The sequence below is a fragment of the Poecilia mexicana genome, unplaced genomic scaffold (genome assembly GCF_051168715.1).
Source record: "Poecilia mexicana isolate PSO_F unplaced genomic scaffold, ASM5116871v1 scaffold_8, whole genome shotgun sequence".
NCBI classification, from domain to species: Eukaryota; Metazoa; Chordata; class Actinopteri; order Cyprinodontiformes; family Poeciliidae; genus Poecilia; species Poecilia mexicana.
The window spans coordinates 1,002,079-1,010,673 of record NW_028263377.1 but is presented as its reverse complement, the minus strand read 5'-3'; the positions used below and the strand labels follow the sequence as shown (position 1 = coordinate 1,010,673).

Sequence of the window (8,595 nt, the reverse complement as noted above, 5' to 3'; positions counted from 1 at the left end):
CACCCACTTCTCTATTATTTTTACTCACATCATCAAGTTAAAATAACTACTTATTTTACTTTAGAATAATTTAAATTCTTGCTTTAAACTTTCAGAACAAAATTTTTGAACTGACAAAATTTCTTATTACAAAAAATACTCAAATACATTTAGTATAAACAGAACATTACCCTCAGACTTTGCAATCTAAGAATTTAAGAATGTTTATTAAAATGAACATTTGCTTTAATAACGCATAAAAGTCACATCAATATAATAACACTGTTCCGTCTCACTCACGGTGCCACACAGGATACAAAAACATGTCGCTTGGCAATCTGGGAAATAGTTCCCACTCCTGTCTTTTCCTTCTTTCAGTTTTTTAAGTGCTAACCTAAAAATTCTAGTTTATCCAAGTCTTGGAGGTTTGACAAAATTAATAAACTCACATTTAGGTTCTGAATCTAAAACTCACTAAATTTATTTGACTTAAACAGTAGAAGATAAAAACAACTAAATGTGGTTCAAATGTTCCAATGTCTTACAGTGTTTGGGCTGAGGACTAGAGCCTTGCTGAAGAAGAAGAAAAGCCAGAGAATTTTGGGAAAATTCTCTGGCTCTATCTTCCTCTCACGGATCCCAGGTTCTCCCGGCGGGCCGAAGTGAAATCACACAGAAAACAACAATGAGTGTTGACATCACAGAATTACAGAGTTTAATCCAATAGAAGACAATGTATGAAATTACAACAGAAACTGCAGAACAACAGAGACATACATTCATTTACCTGAGACAAATGGAAAAGAAGAAGGAAAGAAAGAAAAGCAAAGATGTCTTCGGAGAATTGCAAGAGCAAATCTAATTTGTTACTCCTGTGTTTATAGTAAAGGCGTATTCTTGTCTTTTAATTTATTCAAATAAGGCGTATCTTTGCTCATCCAACCAGGAGCTGTCTCTGACCCTCTCTAAAGTTAGAAACTCCCTGCAATTTGTTTCCAAGATCAAAGGCCATTTGTCCCCTTTGTCTAAACAAAGTGGAAGCAGAGCTTCTCCTCCACTGGCCTGAACTCCTGCTGTTTTATGGCTTTTCACAGATCAGTGTGAAAGCTGGAACTTCTCCTGATGGTTTTCCCACACAGACAAAGGGCAGTTCAAAAAGATCTTAGCAAACAATCTGGTGTAACTACAGGTAACATAAAGGTCAATAGGGCAGAATAAGTTATTAATCTGAAAACTATAATTAGGCTATTTCAATCAAGACATGTTAAGTTTTAAAACTAGCTTATTTTAAATGTATTTTCTTAACAGCCTCAAGCATAAAGAGTGCGTGTGCACAAAAAATGTGATTAATTCAAACCTGCTGATTAAAAATCAACAGGTATGATTATTTTTAAGGTAATCGATGTGTGTATGCAATCACACATATTGCATACACAATTATGCAATACGTGCTGCACAAAGATGAGCTGTGTAATTGTGGAGTCAGGGGCAGATCTACTGGGGTGGCGTTGGGTGGCAGTTGCCACCCCAAACGAGAGCCTTGCCACCCCTGTTGCCACCCCAGCTAGCGACAATGAATTCAATAAATAGTTATGGCAAATCGGACATTAAGCGCATGAAACTCTTTTTTTCAGACAACATTGAATGCAACACAATGTAACCCGACACCCACTGCCAAGTGGCGGGAAGTGCGAGAGAAGGACAGAGCGCCAGCAGCATTGATATATATTACTGGACTGGACATTAGTGATTTATCGTAAGTCACTATAGCAGATCCCCAGCACTTGAATTAATTTGCGCGGTCTCAACGGGTGATTTTCAATGTTGTTTATTTCCTTTGATGTGGATCATCAGTCACCACACCCATCTCAGTCACCATAGTCACCATGAAAACTAAACAGATACAAATATTAGAATATAAACATAAACTTACAACACAAACAACAAAATAAAACGTACCTCGCTGCTTTCACCGGGGAACACTAAGTGTTAACAGTGCCAAGCACATCTCTGACAGTTTGTTGAAGTCATTCATTGATACAATGATTTGCCAGCTTTTATAGGGCCTGGCCTCATTTAACTACGGCAGCCCGTGAGGTACATACCAAACAAAACAAAAAAAATTTACAATAGTCTACAAATTTGAATAATTTAGATAACTTAATTTAAATGGTTCACTATCCATTACACTCCCACCAATAATGCATGAACTATTACCAGAAAAATCATGCATTATTTTAAAGTTTCTCTTAAAACCATGCAGATTATTTAAAACATACTTGTCTGTGTACATTCAGTTTACAAGTCACTTTCCAATAACACCACCAATTTTTGCACCGGTCTTTCTATCACTGAACTCTTTGAGATAATATCCCTTCCTCAGGCACGTGCAGAGGGGGGAGCTGGGGGTGCTTGAGCACCTGCCCTTTTTGCTTCTTGCCCCCAAGTGCCCTTTCACTTCGCATTGCTATCACGCAGGAAAATAAAAATTCGAGCGCTATCACGTTATAACGTGATAGTATCTCGTTAAAACGTGATAGTATCTGTTAAAACGATACGTATCTCGTTAAAACGTGATACGCATCTCGTTAAAACGTGATACGTATCTCGTTAAAACGTGATACGTATCTCGTTAAAACGTGATAGTATCTCGTTAAAACGTGATAGTATCTCGTTAAAACGTGATACGTATCTCGTTAAAACGTGATACGTATCTCGTTAAAACGTGATATGTATCTTGTTAAAACATGATAATGTTATGTCCAGGAAGTGGCGGTATTATGCTAGGCTAGTACAGTGGCTAACATGAATTGGTCAGGTTTCCTTTCATGTTTGGTCTACAACATGTAGAGATACGGATGTTGCTTTGCACTGTGGTTAAAACCATTAATAGCATGCGTACTCTGAGCAGGATCCTAAACAGAACGGGACTGCACCGAAGGAAACGTCAGTCCGGTCCTCTAGCTGTAGCGGCGTTCCTGACTGTCTGGATCGAAGCTCAAGTTGGCTTCCGATTGTAGCTTCTGATTTGGGAAATGGCTGAAGGGAGATTATAACGGAGGCTCAGACGTATTTGCTGAACAGTTTCTGTTCAGATTTTTTTTAACAGTACACTTGCTGAACGGCAAAGGCTGTTCGTAACCAAGCAACCGAAATCAACAGAAGGCTAGGTAATGGCAAAAGACAAAACTAGATCCTGTTAAGAATTCTTCAAAATAAAAGACTTCCTCTCTCCAAAATAAATCATACATAAAGCTTTGAATTTAATTATTTTTCACGTCACCTTTTGGAATTGTGTACAATCAAATAAATTCGGTGAATAATAATAATCATGTAAATTATACTTAACATATGACTTGACATATGACTGTAGATAAGTAACTAATCATGGAAATTATATTTAACATATAAATGTTAAGAAATCATTTGTTCTGCTTTAAAAACGAACATACATCGACACTTCAAATCTGGAGTAGATTATTCTAATCTATGCTAATGGCAGAATATTTCAAACTGTTGAGAACGAGAGTCTCAATCGATGAATCATAATTTGTATCGACACACGGAGCATAAAATCAGCCAAGAAAAGCATTCAGACTTTACTTATTTTATTAACTTTCAGTGCTGAAAGGAGACGCTTTACCATTACATCCGAGAAGAGTTTCTAAAAAAAGTCTGTGCAGCGTCTGAGGAGAAAGAGGAGGGCAGCTGATTATATGGACGGAAGACACTCCCTGAAATCACACCATGTCTCTGTGGCCTGATAAGTTTCTGTTTCTCGTGAGAAATGGACCTTGGTTTCTAACAGAATCAAAAATGTAACTCTTTACTATGGGCCCTTTGTCTAACAGCGTGTGGCTCTTTCTCGGCCTTGGTAAAGCATCTCAACACATAATAGTAATCATAATGATTTAACTAATTTACTAATCTCAACAAAACCTAGTTTGTGATTTGTGAAATCTTTATCTGAATTGAAACCTCAGTAATGACAGATTGAAAAATATTTTTGCATCTGGAATGCATTAGAAATAAACTCCTATCACATTTACAATATTTGTTATTATTTTAACCTTCTGTTTTCTTTCACTTTTTTGTCCTAGAGCACCTGCCTTTTTGTGTGGCTTACAAGGATCCATCAGCTGGGATAATAATGCCAACAACTTTTCAGATTCCGATTTATAGTGATGCAACGTAGCATCAGAGATGAATAATCTATTCCAGGTCGGAAGTGTCTAAGTATGTTAGCTTTAAAAGTTTAATAGTTAAAGATGCTACTCATCTCCTTAATTGGTCACATCAATATTATAAAAATTACAATATTGCCAAAATTCTTATATGTTTTCCAATCAGTTTCAATTTCCTCACTCCCCTTCTTTAAGGAGCTAAATATAACTTTTTCCAACTTCACTTAAATGGTAAACGCCCGAGAATGAAACTGTCTGTCTTATATCAGCCATATGACAGAGGGTGTTAACAATTATCAAACCTATTATGTTATTTCAACCCAGATCAGGGCAGCAATGTTTTACTTTACTGCCAGACAGCCCCCAGCATGGCTTACTATTGTGTCCCACTTGATCTCTATTGCTATAGACTTATACATGTACTCATCAGGCAGGAAAAGGTTAATTAAGCAAACAAAATACCCATTTCTGAAAAATACAACGATGATCTGGCAAAAAACATTTTATTATTTGGAAAAAATGCACTGAAAGAAATAACTCTTTGGATTAACATAAAAAAATCATGGAAAGATTTTCCACCTGATTACTTTGCTTTGTTTCAGCACTATGTAATTCTGTTACTCCAATTTTAAGAAAATGTGTTGGCTCAACTTAACTTTTGTGGTTGATTCAACTTATTTACTTTAGTTGGACCCAATGTAATTTAATAGAACCAGACCAACTAATTTGCAATGTTTTGGACCAAATAATTGACTTTACTTGATTAAGATGAATGCAAATTTAGATGAAACCAACTTATTTAACAGTGATACCTTCACACTATGTAATTAAGTTGATCCAACTCATGAAAATTAAGTTAGCTGAACAAACATGCTTCATGCTGAAAGACAGCTATTTAATTGTGTGGAAAATCTTTCCATGATTGAATTATGTTAAATCAAAGACATTTTCTTAAGTGCTATTAAATGAAGTGTTTTAAGACCACACTGAAAGACGAAAGAACACTCAACAATTAGAAAAAGTACAACATGAACTGTATTTTCAAAATTGTTATCCATTTTCTTTTTACACAGCACAAAAAACAGCTGAGTTGAAAGTTGAAATAAACAACAAAAGGTCAGTTTTGTTTTTCCAGAAAAAAACTGGGCTGTGTTTAGCATAGATCAAATTCTTAACAACATAAAAAGTGTCAGTAAATTCGCTCAACTTTGCGAACTGTAACAGTTAAAATTTAGTTTTCGACTGCGGTCTTTGGAAAAACATGTAAAGATAGATTGCCCAAGTTGTTCATCACTTCCACCCCGTCCAGGAGAATCCCAACATCCTCATTGGCATCGCCAGGCTCTGCACTCTCCGGTCGGATAACAGATTCCACAGACGGTCTCGGCCATTTGTGCACCTTGATGATGGGAACATGGGTGGGGTTTTGGGAGGGGAGAGATTTCACATCTCATTAAATAAAAAAATAACTTTACACTTGTTTGGCTGACTCACCAACAGCTAAGGTCCATCAAAGACCTGTCTGTGTTAATTGTGAGTCCAGTGGTAAGATTTCCCATTTAGAAAAGGTACCATATTTTCTGCACCATAAGGTGTACCTAAAAGCCTTACATTTTCACAAAAATCGTCTTATAATCCGGTGCACCTTGTGGTGCGGAAAATACGGTATATTGTCTCATATGGAAAAACATGAAGAGAAGGGATGAATCCCAAATAGGCCCCATATTCCATGGCCTGTTCTCCTCAATTGAAATGACAGTCTGAGGATCCACCACACAGACTGTCATTCCAAACCAGTCCTACTTATGTGCAAACAAAGCCCTGACTCTGTACACAAACCAAACATCTTATACATGAAGAACCTGTCTTATTTCCTGGATGGAGGAAATGTCATGACTATGTGTGGTAGTTATTTCCAAATAGATCAGTACTAACATCTTAGGTAAAGTTAGTTCATATTTTTGTCTGCGTATGAAACAATGCTGTTAGAAAAAAAGGCTAAATAAAACAGGCCAAAGATCTTTTTGTGGAGTTTAACTCACCTAAAAATCCTCATTTTAAACCCACTTAACAATAACTGTAATTATATCAATCTTACTAATGATTATCCTTTTCTGTTGGAGAAATCTAAAAGCATCTCAAAAGTCAAATTAAAATTGAATGTACTCAAGTGAAAAAAAAGAAGAGTTTTAATGATCATCTCTTATTTTAAATTTATTGGTAATTCACAGGAAGTCCAGTTAACTCCAACTATAATCACCTCTTTTGTAGACACAAAGATAAATTAACATACCATGTACTCTTTCTCCAGCTTCTCTGGATCTTCATCCAGGTATGCACCCAGGCCTTTTAGGATGCACCCTCGTCTGACTTCAGCCGTGTTTTCCTAAATATGCAGATCAGAAAACAGTGAGAACAACCGCCAAAATCCAGCAGTATACTATAGGGTCACATACTTGAAAACTTAAATTCAAATGAAGTCACAACGAAAGTGATCAGTGGCTTGCAGCCTATTTGAAAGATCTTTAAAATTGTTATTCTCCTTTCATTATGCCATGACTAAAATTAAGTTTAACATTTTATTTAAACTTCTAACTGAAGCTGTCACCTAAGAAATATTTATGTCTGAAACAAGGGTACAGTATAGGGGGATATACTGTGAAATATCTATTTCCTCTGCCTTCTCCCAGTGCTAGAAACAACCAGTCAGTGGCAGGAGAGTTTTAGTGCGGTCAATCACAATCTCATGTTGCTGCTCATCCTTCTTCCCCCTTGCTCTGTACTATTCTGTAGCTAGCATAGGGCTGATAGCAGCTCATATCTACTAGACAGAGAGAGACAACACTCCTTACAGTTCCACATCCCCACGCAAATAAAGACAAATAAAACTGACTTGCCAAATACAAGTTTAGCTGAACCCTTAATCGCTCTAACACTAGATTCAGTCATTTTAGATCTGGCAAAACTTACCATTAGCCACTGCAATCTAAAACTTGATGGCCGATGACCCCCTTCACCAGAGCTTATGTAGGTGGATAACAGACAGGTGATGTTCTGAAAGAGATCAGATTTTCAAACATTAAAATATGTAATTCACCCTGAGCAGAGTTGTATCTGAACATTCAAACTTTTAGTACAAGTCTATTGAATGCATCATGAATCAATCAATCAAATTTTATTTGTACAGCACATTTCAGCAGAAAGGCATTTCAAAGGGCTTTACATAATTAAAAACAGAAACACAGAGTCATGCAACATTTAATATACAGTGAAACAGATAAAAAGTAAAGCCAAAAACATTAAAAACATTGAAGACATTAAAACCGCACTAAGCCTAATTTAGCTATAAGCAACTCTAAACAGGTGGGTTTTAAGTTGAGATTTAAAGGCACCCAGTGTTTCAGCTGTTCTGAAACTGAATATAATCACTGGGCACATGCAAGTATGTATTGCAGAACAGTGGTGAATTGAACATGGTAGAAAGCAATACAAATATAAAACATAAAAATCAAAACAAAAACCTCAACATTTCAAAATTAAACCGATAAACTTAAACTTGTTTTTGAACTACAATTATTTGGGGAAAAACAAGTACAATAACAAAATACATCTTTAGAGCAGAGGAATATATGCATTAAAAAAAAAAGAAAGCCTGTTCATGGACTAATAGGAATAATGGACAATCCTCTGAGTGTTTCAGCCAGAAAACAATACTAGAAATCCATAGTTAGCAGGTGGACATTTATGTGGACATTGCAATCACATTTAAAGCTCTAACAGCAAAGGTCTCCGCAGGTTCCTCTGACTCAAATTTAATACTTTTTATTATTAATAAATGAAGAATCTGTATTACCATAGAAAGCCACAAAAGTGTGTGTGCATCCAATGTCCACTCTGCATTTACTTACATAATAACAGTACTGAAATAAAATAATAATAATTAAAAAAAAAAACATTTAAATAGACTTATGTTTGGCCCCAGTGTTTAAAATCCACTAAACCTCAGACTTCAGAGTTTGTATGGCACCAGATGCTGAATTTACATCAGTCCAACTTTTTTCCAGGGAGTTTTAACAACCTCAGGAGGAGCAAAACTGTGACATTTATGGGGTCCGTTTTTTGTCTTGACAGCAGCTTTGTGTCCCTTACACTGCTTCATGTGATGTTAGCATGATTTGAGTACATCAATTACATAGAAAGGTGACCAAACATAGAAAATCTTCCGTAATCTCGCTAGCATCTCGCGTGATCTTCCGTAATCTCGCCAGTGTCTCGCGTGATCTCCGGGTCTCGCTAGACCGTCTTCGGCGGGAGATTAGTCTGACTAAATTGAATCACGTTGTCTCAACTTGAATACATTTTATTAACGCTAGGTTGTTGAATTTTATGTTTATTTGACGTGATTTTGTCATATTTGCCTTTGAAACATGAA

General features: G+C 36.3%; 1 long non-coding RNA gene across 1 annotated transcript; it reads right to left on the bottom strand.

Moving 5' to 3' along the window:
• Positions 1 to 5,175: 5,175 nt before the first annotated feature.
• Positions 5,176 to 7,296, bottom strand: LOC148157818 (uncharacterized). The gene is made up of 3 exons (XR_015764044.1): positions 7,134 to 7,296; positions 6,457 to 6,549; positions 5,176 to 5,562 (listed from the first exon to the last, which is right to left on the bottom strand). It is a non-coding gene; the product is annotated as an uncharacterized LOC148157818 (long non-coding RNA).
• Positions 7,297 to 8,595: the final 1,299 nt, after the last annotated feature.